General features: G+C 50.1%; 1 protein-coding gene across 3 annotated transcripts in view; it reads right to left on the minus strand.

Moving 5' to 3' along the window:
• Positions 1-19,299, minus strand: part of SIGLEC1 (sialic acid binding Ig like lectin 1) — a 152,155-nt gene that overhangs the window by 110,938 nt on the left and 21,918 nt on the right. The window lies entirely within an intron of this gene.

The raw sequence follows: 19,299 nt of genomic DNA on the forward strand, positions 1-19,299 counted from the left end.
TTTTTGCGGAGTGAGACAACGTTTTTATTTAGGATAGATGTGACTTTTTGATCGCCTCTTACAGACTTTTTTTTGTGGAATTGAGGCAACCAAATAAACTTAATTTTGGCGTTCTTGAATTTTTTCTGTTTACGGTGTTTAGTGATTGGGTTACTTGTTTTTATATTTTGATAGATCAGACTTTTCTGGATGTGGCGATACCACATATGTATTTTTTATTTTTTAATATCTTTATTTTCAATAAGGGAAAAGGGGGGTGATTTAAACTTTAGTTTGCTTTTTATTTCATATTTTTTAAAACTTTATTTTAACTTTTCACTGCTATCCCCTTAGAGGACTTGAAGCTGATGACCCCTGTGCCTGTCATTACAGAGCTTCTTTGAAACTCTGCCTGTTGTCAGGCTTCAAAGAAGATCGTGATTTCTGCTATATGTAGTGATGCTGATCACTTGTGCTATATACAGCGATGCCACAGCATCGCTACATATAGCAGAAATCACAATAATTTTTGAAGCTTGACCACAGGCAGAGTTTCAAAGAAGCTCCATAATGACAGGGGTCATCAGTAGACCCTTGGCTGTCATGACAGCCCATTGGCGACCTGTGATTAGTGTTGAGTGAATTTGTTCGGCATTTCAAAATTCGAGTTCGTGCTCAGCGTTCCAGCTTGTTCGCACCAAAAAATCGGCTCCGCCCATGGACATCCCTAATTTGCCACGCTGTCACGCAGATAACATTGCAAACAAGCCGGAACCCCGAACACGAACCCGAATTTGAAATGCCGAACAAATTCGATCAACGCTACCCATGATCACATTTTGGGCTGACAAATGGGTGGAGAGAATGATGCGCACGGATGCTAGTGCGTATTAAATGCTGCTGTTAGAGATTGACAGCGGCATAGGCGAAGCATTGTTCCACCCACGATTGTTAGCGGCAGGTCTTGGCTGTAATACACAGCCATCACCTGCCGTGCATGAGGCGGGCTCACTGCGGGATGTTGTTAATGATTGGATTAATTAATTTATATTTTGATAGATCGGACTTTTACAGATGTGGAGATACCCCATAAATTAATTTTGTAATTTTTTTTTTAGTTCTTCATTTTAAATGAAGGAAAAGAGGGTTAATTAGTTAACTTGAGCCACCCCCGTAGTGTTCGGGTTCGGTTCGGTTCGTCGAACACCGTTAAAACCAATGGCAGGCAAACAAAAACACATAGAAACACATAGAAAAGACCTTCAAAGGTGTCCAAAAGCTGACAAACTGCTCAGAAGACATAACTAACACATGGAAAAGTGACAAGTACATATAGTCATGCGAAAAGAAAAGAGGTGGAGGAGTAAAAGGAGGGGGAGACACAGATATAGGCATGTCATGCCCTTCTAAAATCAAGAAAGGCTGGAGTAAAAATCTAAAATCAGCCTACCAACACCCAGACGTCGTGACAAGAAAATTAAAAAAAGAAATATCTTTAGGTAGAATGGCGATTCCATTCAGAACACTTTCCTTACAAGACGTAGTGGTATCCCCGTTGTGAGTTGTGTGCCAAAAACGGAACCCAATACATTCGGACTAATCCACCATTTGTCATATCCAAGGGGCAGGTCAGTAAAAGACAACATCGACGCGGAACCAAGTACAGTAGTATATACTGTACATCCTTTGACAAGGCAATCAGGCAGATCAAGAAGTTGGAAAGGGTCACCCTAATGGCCAAAACAGACATTGATGTGGCGTTCCGGTTACTTACTACCTGTGCCTCCGAATAGTGTCCACCTATTGGGCTGCTTCTGGGAAGGAGCATACTATATAGATCGCTGTTTGCCCATGGGGTGATCCAGATCCTGCTTATTATTTGAGGCTTTTAGTTGCTTCCTCGAATGGGTTGTAATGGACGTTTCTAAGGGGGCACATATTATTCATTACCTCGACATCTTCTTATGCCTGGGCCCAAAAGATTCGCCACAGTGTGAATACACATGGTAGTCCACCTGTGAGAAGGAGAGAGCTGGAGGGAGAGCGGACACCACAGAGCCGAGGGGTTAGATGGAGAACGGAAGAAGGAAAGAGGGCGAGGGAGGTAAGGGAGTACAGTGGAAGGCCGACCTGAGCTCCCCCACGTTCCTGCTGGGCGGGGAACAGCCCTGGGAAGAAAAGCCGCTTGCGCATCGCTTTGAGGTTACGGGCGCGAGCGGGCAGAGGGACTACGCTGGAGTGCGAAGCCGACACGGCCAGTCCGTTCCTGCCCGTTTGACCTCCGTGTCGCCGGGTTTCTGCCAGAGCCATGGTGGACCCTGACGGCCAGACCCCCTCTTCCAATACTGGTGCCTGTCCGCTGGTGGGTCGAGCCCCCCCGCGGTGGGGGGGGGGGGTAACATCTTCAGAAGAAAGACCATCTTCCAGCCAAACTAAGATGTCTACTTCTTTTTGTGGACAATGTGATATGATCCCTTTCTTACGGACACGCCCATCGCTACAAATTCCAGATGAGGCACAAAAACAGCAGGTGCTTCAACGGATATCAAGTGCTCCTTCAAGTGGGCTCTCCTCCACCTCAACTTCAACATCACAAATACTCCAGTCCTCAGAGGTGTCACCCCAATCGCACTTGCTTCCTCACAGCTCCCAAGTCTCCAGCTGCCCATCTGAGTATGGGGTAACACAGATGGTTGAGTCTGCACAGCTGTTTACTCATACTATAGCCTGGGAATCAGAGGTCGGCTCCAGAGCTTCTGTTAATCCAGACGAGGAAATGATCTGCACTGATGCCCAGAATCTTTATGAGTCGGATCCAGGACCAGATGAAGAAGGTTCTGAGCATAATGTAGACCCTCGTTCCCAAACTGTAACTCCTGTTGGTGGAGACAATGATGAAGACGATGATGAGACTCAAATATCTGATTGGAGCGGCAACTTGACTTTTCGGTCAGGGCAGGAAGAGGTTGGCTCTGAGGACGACGGGCGTGAGAACACACAGGGTGATGATGATGAGGTTGGAGATCCCACTTACTGTCAACCCACAGTCAGCCAAGAGATGAGGTCAGCAGAGGAGGTGGAGGAGGATGCTAGTGACGACGAGGTCAGGTTGCGCCTTCCTGGACAGAGACGTAGTACTGGAAGCACGTCAACAACTGCATCCTCAGCCACAACTCTGCCTCTGACCACAAGTCGTGGTGGCTCTTCAGGTTGCATGGGCTCTAAGCCTTGCATAGCCTGGGCATTTTTTCAGATCGATAAGGATGACCCAACTTGTGTTATCTGTAATATTTGTCTCCAAAAGCTAAGTAGAGGCGAAAAAATAAATAGTTTGAGTACTTCATGCATGAACCGTCACATGGATATGAAGCATAAGTTGCAGTGGGAAGCTCAATGTGCTAGAATGCGGCCTAGCGGGCCGGGCCAACCACCGTCTGCCCCATCTTGTGCATCCGCGGCCTCTTCATCCTCTGTGACTGGGGGGACAGCAGTCACACATGTTTTTGGACGCAGACCTGCCACCTCTTTATACGCAACAACCAGTGTGATTGGCAGGTCATCATTTCATTTGGAAGTGGAAACACCAGCTGGTGTTGAGCGCTCTCCGACATCAAGAGCACCACGTTTGGATCAAGGCAACCTAACTTTTCTGCCTGCATCTTCCTCACAGACAGGCAGTTTGACAGGGACACCCTTATCAACCCCGTCTAAGCACAACAGCCAACCCTCGGTCCCTCAGATGTGGACAAGTAAAAGACCATTTCCTCATAGCCATGACAAAGCTAAGAGGTTGAATTTCACCATCTGCAAGCTGTTGGCTACAGAAATGCTGCCTTTCCGCCTGGTGGACACAGAGGATTTTCGAGACCTTATGTCCATCGCAGTGCCCCAGTACCAGATGCCCAGTCGGCACTACTTCTCAAAGAAAGGTGTTCCTGCGCTACACCAGCATGTCGCACACAACATCACCGCTTCTTTGAGAAACTCTGTGTGTGACAGGGTGCATTTCACCACAGACACTTGGACGAGTAGGCATGGCCAGGGGCGTTACATGTTGCTAACTGGGCACTGGGTAACTATGGTGACAGCAGGACAAGGGGCTGCTGTCCAAGTCTTGCCGTCCACACGAGTTGTGCGTCAATCCTCTTTATCTAGAAGTTCCTCCACTGCTTCTGCCTCCTCAACCTCCTCTCGGTCCTCCACCTGCACCCAAAGCCTGTCTGTTAATGGCACCCGCTTTCTAACTGCGCAGAAGGGATCCTGCACACCTCCTTACTATGCTGGCAGCAGGGCTCAACGGCATCAGGCGGTGTTTACTTTGAAATGTCTGGGAAATGTGAGTCACACAGCTGATGAGTTGTGGTCAGCTCCGGAGACCCAGTTTCATGAATGGTTGTCTCCACTGGACCTGAAACCAGGGAAGGCCGTGTGTGACAATACTGCAAACCTGGGTGCGGCCCTTCGCCGGGGCAATGTCACACACATGCCTTGTATGGCTCACGTGTTGAACCTGGTTGTCCAGCAATTTTTAGCCCACTATCCCGGCCTAGATGGCCTTCTGCAGAGTGCACGGTCGCTGTGTGCTCACTTCCGCCGTTCGCATCCCGCAGCTCAACGACTTACATCTCTACAGAAGTCGTTGGGCCTGCCAGTTCACCGGCTGAAATGCGATGTGCCGACACGGTGGAATTCAACTCTGCACATGTTGCAGCGACTGTGGCAGCACCGACAAGCCCTGGTGCAATACGTTCTGACGTATAGCCTGGGCCAACGAGATCCAGAGGTGGGGCAAATCACGCTGCAGGAGTGGTTTCAGATCAGGGACCTATGCACCCTTCTGCACAGTTTTGAAATGGCGACAAAGATGTTTAGTGCTGACGATGCCATTATCAGCATAACTATTCCGGTGATTTACATGCTGGAGCTCACGTTAAACAGAATTCGGAGTCAGGTGGTGGGACAAGAGGAGGTGGAGGAAGTAGAGGAGGAGTCGTATGCGGAAGGGATAACATCTCCAAGGTCCAGACGGTCGGCAGCACCAAGGCAGCAGGCATGGGAGGGTGGGGGAGAGGGATTAACCAGGGCGCATGATAGCAGCCAAACTGTTGAGGAAGGTGCAGGAGCCAAGGATGAATTGGAGGAGAAACTGGCGATGGGCATGGAAGACCCATCAGATGAGGGAGACCTTGATCACATTTCTGTTGTGCGAGGTTGGGGGGAGAGGGCAGAGGAAGGAAGCATGATTTTTACCTCGCTACCAACACAACAAGGACTTGGTCCTCCTGGATGCGCAAGATTCTTGCTGCACTACCTGCAACATGACCCTCGGATTGTCAGAATTCGAAGTAATCCCGACTACTGGGTTGCCACACTCTTAGATCCCCGGTACAAAAGTAAATTTGCCGAAATAATTCCTGCCATAGAAAGGGATTCACACATGCAGGAGTATCAGCAGAGGTTGTTGCAGAATTTTACATGTGCCTTTCCACAAAACACCACTGGTGCACGTAGTGAATCTCACAGTTCCAACTTGCCAACTGTGGGACTGTCGAGTCTTCATCACTCAAACCGTAACAGTAACACAGTATCTGCTGGTAACATCAATTTTGTGTAATCGTTTCACCACTTTTTTAGACCATCCTTTGCAAGGCCACAGGAGACAAGAAGTCTGACACATAGTCAACGCCTAGAGACGATGGTACAGGAGTATCTCCAAGTGAACATCGAAGCCATGACTGTGTCACTGGACCCTTGCTCATTTTGGGCTTCCAATCAGGAAAAATGGCTGGAGCTCGCCACTCATGCCTTGGAGATCTTGTCATGCCCTGTAGCCAGCGTTCTCTCTGAACGTGTGTTCAGCTCTGCTGGTGGTGTGCTGACAGATAAGCGCACGCGGCTGTCCACTGAGAATATAGACAGACTCACGTTCATAAAGATGAACAAATCATGGATCCGCAAGGACTCTTCTACCCCTGTGTCATCCTGGGAAGAGTAAAAGCTTGAGGATTTGGTAAAATCACCTCACCAACCATTTTAAGCAACTCTGGGGCAATAGATGCCACTTAAGTGGTGACTGTGCCACAATTTTTGGAAAAAATGGAGACTGTTTTTGGAGTCCCCTTGCTGTGTTTTACGTGACGTTGGCATCGGCAATTCCAGGTGGGTTGGATCGCCCCCCCCCCCTTTTAACCGTAAGAAACTACATACACTATGGCTTGGGGTAACACAGATGGTTGAGTCTGAAGAGCTGTTTACTCAGAGGTCTGCTCCAAAGCTTCAGTGTCTGCTAGTCAGCGTAGTAGCCCAGCTCTGAAGCAAGCTACACCTCCTGTGTATCTAATAAGAATTTTTAACTGCATCTAGCCTAGGCAGACTTTGGGGACCCCCAACCAAACCCAGACGCTCAGCCCCCCTACCGCCCCCCTTTCCTTGACAATACAATAATGTAACTCTTACAACTGGATTGGTGAGGATCGGTCACAGCTTTATTAACTCTTTATACTCATTCCATTAGAAAGGCATTTTATTTCTAAAATAATTCAGCTTGTTGCAGCATGCCCTGTGTCTCCACACCGGCAAGTTGGCCAACAAGTGTAACTCTCCAACATGTCCTTTCTATTTCCAGGCCACGGAGGATCCTGCGTACTCGTATGCAGGACTCTGACCCCCATCCATCACTCTTAACACTTGTTCCACTCTGTCCTGGAGTCCTGACAGGAATATGTCCAGTCCAATATCCATTAAGTGAACACCGTCGGGCCGTATGAGGTCTGCTTTATCTCCTTCCAGTTGTCGGTGTCGTATCACTACACCGCCTCTGTCTCTTCTAAATTTTGCCATCCGAATATTTATTACCCGCCTTGTCCGTTTCATGGCCGTGATGTCTCACGCACCTTGCCATACCGCTATCGGCACAATCTCTGACCATACTATAGTTAGTTTTGTGAAAAATTCTCTGAAGCGCTCAGTGTCTAGTTTCAATATTGCCATTAGCTATGCGCTCTTGTGATGACCTAGGTCGTTTCCCCCGGCCTGTATAACTAAGATGACCGGACCTCTTGCCTCTCTCCCTATCTTGATTACCTCCATTAGTACCTGTGGCCATTGTAGGCGTCTAATACCTCTCCAGTTGAAATATGTGTTATGAAACTCTAATTTCCTCCCGCCTGGGCGGACTTTCGCTCTTTTTTCTGCACAATATATATACGAGTGGCCTATCACCCACACTGTTGCCTTAGCGTCACCTGTAAAAGAAACAAACCACGTTAGGATAACAAGTCCGGTCTTATGTATCTCACAAAACACGTGGATCGCCATCTCCCTATCCTCTGAACTTTCGTTTCTGACAGTCCTGCTCTTGCTGCTTCCGTGGCCACGCCTATGCGGAATGAGTGTGTCCCGTAATCTTTGGGGTGGTTCCCTGCCGATGTTAGGCATTTATTAAATATAGCTTGGAACTGGTATCTTGATAATGGCGTTCCATCAATGTGTGATAAGAAGAAATTACTTTGTGATCTGATGGCTATATATGTTTTTACTATTGTTACCCGACTCAGTGTACCATTTGTGGGTTGTAGAAGTACCCAAGTGCCCCTGCCCGCTGGAATCGTTTTTGATTTCCGTATGCGTAGACGTATTGCATTATTGGCTATGACTACGTCCTGGTGTAATAAGCCTCCACTGGTGGTAATTTTGGATTGAGGGACTAATTCGCTTATGCATAGCGCCCCGAAGAAGGTGATCGCAAATGCAGTAGACAGTAGTGTTGCTTCAAATTGTGAGTGTCATGTTAATGGTGTTAGGGATATGATGTGAGAAATCAGTTTTAGTGACACGGGATGGGACGTCTAAACTCCGGACTTGGCTGACCCCTTTTCCACCCTTTTATGGATTGTCTGATGATTAGTGTTGAGCATTCCGATACTGAAATATCGGGTATCGGCCGATATTCGCGGTATCGGAATTCCGATACTTAATTCCGATACTATTGCAATATCGTATACCGGAATCGGAAGTTCCCATAATGCAATGAGACATTTTCATTTTATTCAGCCAATGAGGATCCTAAGAAGTGTGGGCACATCCTGTTAGGCATGTAGGCATCTTAACTAATGGCATGGCTGTGATTGGCTGCTGAAATGATGTCATGATGCACTATAAAAGCCACCGCCGCCATTTTGAGCTCACTCTGCTGTGAATTCAGTTAGGGATAGGACGCTGTTGTTCTGAGGGACAGTTTTAGCTACCTATTTGCTCTATACTGCTTTACCCAAGCTACTTTCTAAATCACTGTGCCTTGCAGTGCTAGTGCACAGTTCCCTGTGCTGTTCACCGCTATCTGCAAGGTCTGTGTGTGTGAGTGCAGCTCACCCTGTAGTGTGTGCTTCAGCCAAGTCTGGTTGTAGTGCACTCAGTGTGTGTCACTGCCTCATACATTGTCCTTTTTTGCCAATTCATAATTTTTCCTGATATCTCCTATTAGTGTGGTGGTTCCATCTGTATTCAGCTAAATTGGTTCCAAACACACTATATAGGAGTAGATAGAGAAATTTTTTTCCGTCTTGCAGCACTAGTGCACAGTGCTCTGCATCTGTACTGTTCACCGCTGTCTGCAAGGTCTGGTGTGTGAGTGCAGCTCACCCTGTAGTGTGTGCTTCAACCCCGTCTGGTTGTAGTGCACTCAGTGTGTGTCACTGCCTCATACATTGTCCTTTATTGCCAATTCATAATTTTTCCTGATATCTCCTATTAGTGTGGTGGTTCCATCTGTATTCAGCTAAATTGGTTCCAAACACACTATATAGGAGTAGATAGAGAATTTTTTTCCGTCTTGCAGCACTAGTGCACAGTGCTCTGCATCTGTACTGTTCACCGCTGTCTGCAAGGTCTGGTGTGTGAGTGCAGCTCACCCTGTAGTGTGTGCTTCAACCCCGTCTGGTTGTAGTGCACTCAGTGTGTGTCACTGCCTCATACATTGTCCTTTATTGCCAATTCATAATTTTTCCTGATATCTCCTATTAGTGTGGTGGTTCCATCCATATTCAGCTAAATTGATTCCAAACACACTATATAGGAGTAGATAGAGGAGCCTTTCTGCAGCATTGGGCCCTGCAGCCCCAGCCAGATTAGTATTAGCCTATTTTTTGCAGCCTCATCTATTGCATTGTAGGTTACCTTCCTACATTGTAATAGCTACAAAAAGTTTGTGATACTATCGTTATTACATCTTTAGGCACATCCAGTGTCTTTTTGTGACAAAAAAAACCTAAATAAAGTTCACCAAACACTCCACTTTACAGTTGTGTAGGCCACATTAGCTCATATTAAAGTCTAGTCCACACTTTATAAAATTAGTGTTTCTTATACCTGTTAGCAGCTGTTCAGGAATAAGCACACTAAGCCCTTAGTACTTTTCTGCCTATCTTTATCAGTCTACCAAGATGAAGAAGGCAGGGAGTAAGGCATGTGGTCGTGGTCGTGGGCGTGGGCGTGGAGTTTCTGCAGGGAGAGGACGTGAGGATTCTGTGCCTGCAGGGAGAGGACGTGGGGATTCTGTGCCTGCTGCGGGCACCAGTGACTCAGCATCCCCCAGTTTTACCAGGGAACAGTCCTTTATGCGCAGCTTTGTAGGAGCTAGCCGTACCCCACTGCTGCGCGAGGACCAAATTGAAGCCGTTGTCGGATGGATGGCAGCTAACGCATCGACTTCAATTAGTTCCAGATCCTCTCAGGTCCTGAGCACTGAAGAGCACCCATCTGTCTCTTCACCACCTGCCAAATTGCCCAGGCAGTCAGAGAGCCCTGGACAGGAGCCATCTCTACTTCTGTTCTCTGAATCTCTTGGCTTGGAAAGAGGGGGCCAGCCAAGCAGAATTCGAGAATTTGAAGAAGAGGTAGTATGCAGTGATGCGCAACCGTTTTGTCTCTCTGAATCTGAAGAGGCGGGTGGGCCAGTGCCTATGGTCAGCAGCACACCTCAGTACGCATCTGATGATGAGACTCAGGTGCCACTTTCTGGTGCGTACTGTGCTGTCGAGACTACCCAGGAGAAGCAGTTGTTTGAAGAGGGTGGTGTAGATGATGAGGTCCTTGACCCATCATGGCGTGAGGGACAGGAAGGTGGTGGGAGCAGCTCTGAGGAAGAGATTCCCCGAACGGCCCAAAAAGGAGGGAGAGGGAGGGGGCAGACTTGGTTGCCTGTAGCCTCCACTTCGGCACCCATTAGGAGCATGGCTCTTCCAAAATCCAAAGCGGGCGCTCCCAAGACTTGCAGTGCCTGGTCCTTTTTTGACACAGTTGCAGATGACATTTGCTTTGTCAAATGCAAGCTGTGTAATCAGAAGGTGAAAAGAGGGAAAAGTGTCAGCAACCTCAATACCACAAATATGTGGAAACATGTGCGGACCAAGCACGTGGTGGAGTTACACAAACACACTGAAGACCTAGGCCAACCTACAGCGCCACCTACCACCTCTTCAGCTCGTGTTGTAGCCTCTTCCTCCAGCTCACACACAGCTGGTTCGGCTTCCTCACAGGATCGCCATGGAAGAATCTCTGGCACTGTTGTACAGAGACACAGTGTAATTCCACCCACAGCACCACTTTCCCAGTCATCCTCACACTCCCAGGCCAGTCTACAGCCATCGTTAGCACAGGCATGGGAGAAAAGGCGCCCATACTCGGCAAACCACCCCCGAGCACAGGCTCTGAATGCTGGCATTGCTAAACTACTGGCCCTTGAAATGCTATCATTCAGGCTGGTGGAGACTGACACATTCCGTAACTTTATGGCATTGGCAGTCCCACAATACAACGTGCCCAGCCGCTTTTATTTCAGCAGGCAAGCCGTCCCTGCCCTGCAACATCATGTGGAGGGAAAAATTAAACATGCGCTACAAAACGCCGTCAGTAGCAAGGTCCACCTGACCACTGATGCGTGGACCAGTAAGCATGGACAGGGACGATACCTTTCCCTCACTGCCCATTGGGTAAATGTTGTGGAGCCGGGTACAGATCTTGAGAGTGGCGCTGTACGTGTTCTGCCAACTCCAAGGATTGCAGGAATCCAGTCTGTACACATTGACTCCTCCTCATACTCCAGTTCCTCTGAATCAGCGCTGCAGGAGCCGTCACGGTCTACCTCCACATCGACCCGTGAACGGTTACCTGTTATGATGACCGATATGAGCACAGCCGTGGCCAAACGTCAACAGGCCGTATTAAAATTAATTTCTTTGGGGAATCGAAGCCACACAGCGCAGGAGCTCTGGAATGCCATCAAGCAGCAGAGTGACGTGTGGTTTGTGCCAGCGAATCTCCAGCCAGGCATGGTAGTGTGTGACAATGGCCGAAATCTGGTGGCAGCTCTGGGCCTAGGCAACCTCACTCACATCCCATGTCTGGCACATGTGCTCAACTTGGTCGTGCAGAGTTTTTTGAGGGACTATCCGGATCTTGATGCACTGCTTCACAAGGTCCGCATAGAGTGCGCTCACTTGCGGCGTTCCAGCAATGCAAGATCACGCATTGCAGCTCTGCAGCGCCGATTATGTCTTCCGGAACATCGCATCATATGTGACCTACCCACCAGGTGGAATTCAACGTTACATATGTTGGAGAGGTTGTGTGAGCAGCAGGCAGCAGTAATGGAGTACCAGCTGCAGCAGGCGCAAACAAGTCGCAGTGCGCGCCGTTCACACTTCACCACCACTGAGTGGGCCTCTATGAAGGACATTTGCCACGTTTTGCGTGCCTTCGATTATTCCACGCGGATGGCGAGTGCAGATGATGCACTAGTCAGCATGACTATCCCCCTTATCTGCCTGCTTGAAAAAACACTGCAAGCACTAAGGGACGAGGTTTTGGAAGAGGTGGAGGATGAGGAGTCACAAATGCCATCTGCTTCTCTACAGTCTGCGCAACGTGGTTCCTCACAAAGGCCTAGGCAGGGGACACTTTGTGAGGAGGATGAGGAGGAGTCAATGGATGAGGAAGACATCTGTCCAGAGGAGGGAGGTACACAATGCTCTAGTAGTCAGTATCTAGAGCGAGGGTGGGGTGATGCAGAGCAGGCAGAGATCACGCCTCAAGCAGGGGACAGCGTTTCTTGGCCAGTTGGCAGTCTGCAGCACATGGTTGATTTCATGCTGCAGTGCCTCAGAAACGACCGCCGCATCGCCCACATTCTCAACACGGCTGATTATTGGGTGTCCACCCTCCTAGATCCTCGCTACCGGGACAACTTACAAAGCCTCATAACACCATTGAACCGGGAGCGTAAAATGCGGGAGTACCAAGACGCACTGGTGCATTCCATCATGTTCTCCATTCCAACCGAGAGCAGTGCTGCTAGTGCTTTACAAAGCAGCTCAGTGCGTCGAGGCAGTGGAGGAAGCTCTGCACAAAGAGGGAGCAGAAGCAGCGCCTCAGCACAAGGCAAGACCAGTATGGCCGAAATGTGGCAAAGTTTTGTGTCCCCGCCGCCACAAATGTCTACACCATCACAGACAGCTCCAGTCAGCAGGAGGCAACGTTTCCGTCAGATGGTGACAGACTACATGTCTTGCCCTCTTAGTGTACTCCCAGACGGCTCTTCTCCCTTCAAGTTTTGGGTCTGTAAGCTGGATACATGGCCAGAGCTTAGTCAGTATGCACTGGAGGTGCTAGCTTGCCCTGCTGCTAGTGTATTATCGGAACGCGTCTTTAGTGCCGCAGGTGGTGTACTAACAGACCGTCGCATGCGACTATCCTCCGATAACGTTGACCGGCTTACTTTTCTCAAAATGAACAAGGCCTGGATCTCTCATGAATTTGCCAGTCCTCTTCCAGAATAAATAATTGGTTGGCAACAGTATCCAGGTCTCCTGTTCTGTTCATGTTTCTACCACCTGAACTGTAATCCCTGAGCTCCAACACCGCCAGTTGGCGCTCGGAAGTGCCGTCTGCACAGTCAACACTTGCTGCCGTGTTATTGGGGTTCAGTAACGTCAGCTGTTCTCCTGCTGTGCGGACGGCAATTTCTCCTGATTTGTCCACATCCACTGTACTACACATTTTAAAGTTGCTCCAATTACTCCTCTGGCTCCTCTGTTTTCATTCTTATCCCTGGGCTCCAGCACCGCCAGTTGGCGCTCGGAAGTGCTGTCTGCACAGTCAACACTTGCTACCATGTTATTGGGGTTCAGTAACGTCAGCTGTTCCCCTGCTGTGCGGACGGCAATTTCTCCTGCTCTGTCCACATTCTCACTACTACAGATTTTAAAGTTGCTCCAATTATACCTCTGGCTCCTCTGTTTTCATTCTTATCCCTGGGCTCCAGCACCGCCAGTTGGCGCTCGGAAGTGCCGTCTGCACAGTCAACACTTGCTGCGGTGTTATTGGGGTTCGGTAACGTCAGCTGTTCCCCTGCTGTGTTCACGGCAATTTCTCCTGCTCTGTCCATATTCACTGTGCTACTTATTTAAAACTTGCTCCAATTACACCTCTGGCTCCTCCGTTTTTAGTATTTACCCTGGGCTCCAACACCGCCAGTTGGCGCTCGGAAGTGCTGTCTGCACAGTCAACACTTGCTGCCGTGTTATTGGGGTTCAGTAACGTCAGCTGTTCTCCTGCTGTGCGGACGGCAATTTCTCCTGCTTTGTCCACATCCACTGTACTACACATTTTAAAGTTGCTCGAATTACACCTCTGGCTCCTCTGTTTTCATTCTTATCCCTGGGCTCCAGCACCGCCAGTTGGCGCTCGGAAGTGCCGTCTGCACAGTCAACACTTGCTGCCGTGTTATTGGGGTTCAGTAACGTCAGCTGTTCTCCTGCTGTGCGGACGGCAATTTCTCCTGCTTTGTCCACATCCACTGTACTACACATTTTAAAGTTGCTCGAATTACACCTCTGGCTCCTCTGTTTTCATTCTTATCCCTGGGCTCCAGCACCGCCAGTTGGCGCTCGGAAGTGCCGTCTGCACAGTCAACACTTGCTGCCGTGTTATTGGGGTTCAGTAACGTCAGCTGTTCTCCTGCTGTGCGGACGGCAATTTCTCCTGATTTGTCCACATCCACTGTACTACACATTTTAAAGTTGCTCCAATTACTCCTCTGGCTCCTCTGTTTTCATTCTTATCCCTGGGCTCCAGCACCGCCAGTTGGCGCTCGGAAGTGCTGTCTGCACAGTCAACACTTGCTACCATGTTATTGGGGTTCAGTAACGTCAGCTGTTCCCCTGCTGTGCGGACGGCAATTTCTCCTGCTCTGTCCACATTCTCACTACTACAGATTTTAAAGTTGCTCCAATTACACCTCTGGCTCCTCTGTTTTCATTCTTATCCCTGGGCTCCAGCACCGCCAGTTGGCGCTCGGAAGTGCCGTCTGCACAGTCAACACTTGCTGCGGTGTTATTGGGGTTCGGTAACGTCAGCTGTTCCCCTGCTGTGTTCACGGCAATTTCTCCTGCTCTGTCCATATTCACTGTGCTACTTATTTAAAACTTGCTCCAATTACACCTCTGGCTCCTCCGTTTTTAGTATTTACCCTGGGCTCCAACACCGCCAGTTGGCGCTCGGAAGTGCTGTCTGCACAGTCAACACTTGCTGCCGTGTTATTGGGGTTCAGTAACGTCAGCTGTTCTCCTGCTGTGCGGACGGCAATTTCTCCTGCTTTGTCCACATCCACTGTACTACACATTTTAAAGTTGCTCGAATTACACCTCTGGCTCCTCTGTTTTCATTCTTATCCCTGGGCTCCAGCACCGCCAGTTGGCGCTCGGAAGTGCCGTCTGCACAGTCAACACTTGCTGCCGTGTTATTGGGGTTCAGTAACGTCAGCTGTTCTCCTGCTGTGCGGACGGCAATTTCTCCTGCTTTGTCCACATCCACTGTACTACAGATTTTAAAGTTGCTCGAATTACACCTCTGGCTCCTCTGTTTTCATTCTTATCCCTGGGCTCCAACACCGCCAGTTGGCGCTCGGAAGTGCCGTCTGCACAGTCAACACTTGCTACCATGTTATTGGGGTTCAGTAACGTCAGCTGTTCCCCTGCTGTGTTCACGGCAATTTCTCCTGCTCTGTCCATATTCACTGTGCTACTTATTTAAAACTTGCTCCAATTACACCTCTGGCTCCTCCGTTTTTAGTATTTACCCTGGGCTCCAACACCGCCAGTTGGCGCTCGGAAGTGCCGTCTGCACAGTCAACACTTGCTGCGGTGTTATTGGGGTTCGGTAACGTCAGCTGTTCCCCTGCTGTGTTCACGGCAATTTCTCCTGCTCTGTCCATATTCACTGTGCTACTTATTTAAAACTTGCTCCAATTACACCTCTGGCTCCTCCGTTTTTAGTATTTACCCTGGGCTCCAACACCGCCAGTTGGCGCTCGGAAGTGCTGTCTGCACAGTCAACACTTGCTGCCGTGTTATTGGGGTTCAGTAACGTCAGCTGTTCTCCTGCTGTGCGGACGGCAATTTCTCCTGCTTTGTCCACATCCACTGTACTACACATTTTAAAGTTGCTCGAATTACACCTCTGGCTCCTCTGTTTTCATTCTTATCCCTGGGCTCCAGCACCGCCAGTTGGCGCTCGGAAGTGCCGTCTGCACAGTCAACACTTGCTGCGGTGTTATTGGGGTTCGGTAACGTCAGCTGTTCCCCTGCTGTGTTCACGGCAATTTCTCCTGCTCTGTCCATATTCACTGTGCTACTTATTTAAAACTTGCTCCAATTACACCTCTGGCTCCTCCGTTTTTAGTATTTACCCTGGGCTCCAATACCGCTAGTTGCTGCTCAGAAGTGCCGTCTGCACAGTCAACGCTTGCTCCAGTGTTATTGGGATTCAGTAACGTCAGCTGATCCCCAGCTGTGTGTCCGGCAAATTCTCCTGCTTTGTCCACATCCACTGTAGTACGGATTTAAAACCTCCTCCAAATACACCTCTGGCTCTTCTGTTTTTAGTATTTACCCTGGGCTCCAGCACCGCCAGCTGGTTCTCGGCAGTTCCATTGGCTCTTGTACCTTCTGCTACCCATCCCGGTTCCAGTACCGTCAGCTGGTTCTCGGCAGTGTCTTTGGCACGGGTACTCCCTCCTGCCCAGCCTGGTTCCAGCACGCCAGCTGTTTCCGGGTAGTGTCAACGTCACTTTGCCTCCAATGCGTTGTCCTGTCGTGTTGCGGTCGGGTTAGCCGACTCTATGGTGCCTGCAGTTTAGGTGACTCCTATGTGGGCTGCGGGATCTGGCAATGAAGGCTGGTTCCATAGTGCCAATAGGACAAGCACCCTCTGTAGGACTGTGGGTTTTGGTAACTGCGGCCGGCTCGCGGCCTTGAACTTTTTTTTTACATGGGTACCTTCTGCTACCCATCCGGGTTCCAGTACCGTCAGCTGGTTCTCGGCAGTGCCTTTGGATTAGGTGCCTCCTTCTCGGTATCCAAGTTCCACCAACGTCTGCTGGTCCTTGGTAGTGCTTTCTGGCACAGGTACCTCCTGCTTAGTAACCGAGTTCCAGTAACATCAGCTGGTCCTCGGTAGTTCCATTGGCTCTTGTACCTTCTGCTACCCATCCGGGTTCCAGTACCGTCAGCTGGTCCTCGGTAGTTCCATTTGCTCTTGTATCTTCTGCTACCCATCCGGGTTCCAGTACCGTCAGCTGGTCCTCGGTAGTTCCATTTGCTCTTGTATCTTCTGCTACCCATCCGGGTTCCAGTACCGTCAGCTGGTTCTCGGCAGTGCCTTTGGATTAGGTGCCTCCTTCTCGGTATCCAAGTTCCACCAACGTCTGCTGGTCCTTGGTAGTGCTTTCTGGCACAGGTACCTCCTGCTTAGTAACCGAGTTCCAGTAACATCAGCTGGTCCTCGGTAGTTCCATTGGCTCTTGTACCTTCTGCTACCCATCTGGGTTCCAGTACCGTCAGCTGGTCCTCGGTAGTTCCATTTGCTCTTGTATCTTCTGCTACCCATCCGGGTTCCAGTACCGTCAGCTGGTTCTCGGCAGTGCCTTTGGATTAGGTGCCTCCTTCTCGGTATCCAAGTTCCACCAACGTCTGCTGGTCCTTGGTAGTGCTTTCTGGCACAGGTACCTCCTGCTTAGTAACCGAGTTCCAGTAACATCAGCTGGTCCTCGGTAGTTCCATTGGCTCTTGTACCTTCTGCTACCCATCCGGGTTCCAGTACCGTCAGCTGGTCCTCGGTAGTTCCATTTGCTCTTGTATCTTCTGCTACCCATCCGGGTTCCAGTACCGTCAGCTGGTTCTCGGCAGTGTCTTTGGCACGGGTACTCCCTCCTGCCCAGCCTGGTTCCAGCACGCCAGCTGTTTCCGGGTAGTGTCAACGTCACTTTGCCTCCAATGCGTTGTCCTGTCGTGTTGCGGTCGGGTTAGCCGACTCTATGGTGCCTGCAGTTTAGGTGACTCCTATGTGGGCTGCGGGATCTGGCAATGAAGGCTGGTTCCATAGTGCCAATAGGACAAGCACCCTCTGTAGGACTGTGGGTTTTGGTAACTGCGGCCGGCTCGCGGCCTTGAACTTTTTTTTTACATGGGTACCTTCTGCTACCCATCCGGGTTCCAGTACCGTCAGCTGGTTCTCGGCAGTGCCTTTGGATTAGGTGCCTCCTTCTCGGTATCCAAGTTCCACCAACGTCTGCTGGTCCTTGGTAGTGCTTTCTGGCACAGGTACCTCCTGCTTAGTAACCGAGTTCCAGTAACATCAGCTGGTCCTCGGTAGTTCCATTGGCTCTTGTACCTTCTGCTACCCATCGGGGTTCCAGTACCGTCAGCTGGTCCTCGGTAGTTCCATTTGCTCTTGTATCTTCTGCTACCCATCCGGGTTCCAGTACCGTCAGCTGGTTCTCGGCAGTGTCTTTGGCACGGGTACTCCCTCCTGCCCAGCCTGGTTCCAGCACGCCAGCTGTTTCCGGGTAGTGTCAACGTCACTTTGCCTCCAATGCGTTGTCCTGTCGTGTTGCGGTCGGGTTAGCCGACTCTATGGTGCCTGCAGTTTAGGTGACTCCTATGTGGGCTGCGGGATCTGGCAATGAAGGCTGGTTCCATAGTGCCAATAGGACAAGCACCCTCTGTAGGACTGTGGGTTTTGGTAACTGCGGCCGGCTCGCGGCCTTGAACTTTTTTTTTACATGGGTACCTTCTGCTACCCATCCGGGTTCCAGTACCGTCAGCTGGTTCTCGGCAGTGCCTTTGGATTAGGTGCCTCCTTCTCGGTATCCAAGTTCCACCAACGTCTGCTGGTCCTTGGTAGTGCTTTCTGGCACAGGTACCTCCTGCTTAGTAACCGAGTTCCAGTAACATCAGCTGGTCCTCGGTAGTTCCATTGGCTCTTGTACCTTCTGCTACCCATCGGGGTTCCAGTACCGTCAGCTGGTCCTCGGTAGTTCCATTTGCTCTTGTATCTTCTGCTACCCATCCGGGTTCCAGTACCGTCAGCTGGTTCTCGGCAGTGTCTTTGGCACGGGTACTCCCTCCTGCCCAGCCTGGTTCCAGCACGCCAGCTGTTTCCGGGTAGTGTCAACGTCACTTTGCCTCCAATGCGTTGTCCTGTCGTGTTGCGGTCGGGTTAGCCGACTCTATGGTGCCTGCAGTTTAGGTGACTCCTATGTGGGCTGCGGGATCTGGCAATGAAGGCTGGTTCCATAGTGCCAATAGGACAAGCACCCTCTGTAGGACTGTGGGTTTTGGTAACTGCGGCCGGCTCGCGGCCTTGAACTTTTTTTTTACATGGGTACCTTCTGCTACCCATCCGGGTTCCAGTACCGTCAGCTGGTTCTCGGCAGTGCCTTTGGATTAGGTGCCTCCTTCTCGGTATCCAAGTTCCACCAACGTCTGCTGGTCCTTGGTAGTGCTTTCTGGCACAGGTACCTCCTGCTTAGTAACCGAGTTCCAGTAACATCAGCTGGTCCTCGGTAGTTCCATTGGCTCTTGTACCTTCTGCTACCCATCCGGGTTCCAGTAACATCAGCTGGTCCTCGGTAGTTCCATTTGCTCTTGTATCTTCTGCTACCCATCCGGGTTCCAGTACCGTCAGCTGGTTCTCGGCAGTGTCTTTGGCACGGGTACTCCCTCCTGCCCAGCCTGGTTCCAGCACGCCAGCTGTTTCCGGGTAGTGTCAACGTCACTTTGCCTCCAATGCGTTGTCCTGTCGTGTTGCGGTCGGGTTAGCCGACTCTATGGTGCCTGCAGTTTAGGTGACTCCTATGTGGGCTGCGGGATCTGGCAATGAAGGCTGGTTCCATAGTGCCAATAGGACAAGCACCCTCTGTAGGACTGTGGGTTTTGGTAACTGCGGCCGGCTCGCGGCCTTGAACTTTTTTTTTACATGGGTACC

The sequence above is a fragment of the Phyllobates terribilis genome, unplaced genomic scaffold, assembly GCF_046119375.1.
Source record: "Phyllobates terribilis strain yellow unplaced genomic scaffold, ASM4611937v1 Scaffold_1__5_contigs__length_1240528914, whole genome shotgun sequence".
In the NCBI taxonomy this organism is placed as follows: domain Eukaryota; kingdom Metazoa; phylum Chordata; class Amphibia; order Anura; family Dendrobatidae; genus Phyllobates; species Phyllobates terribilis.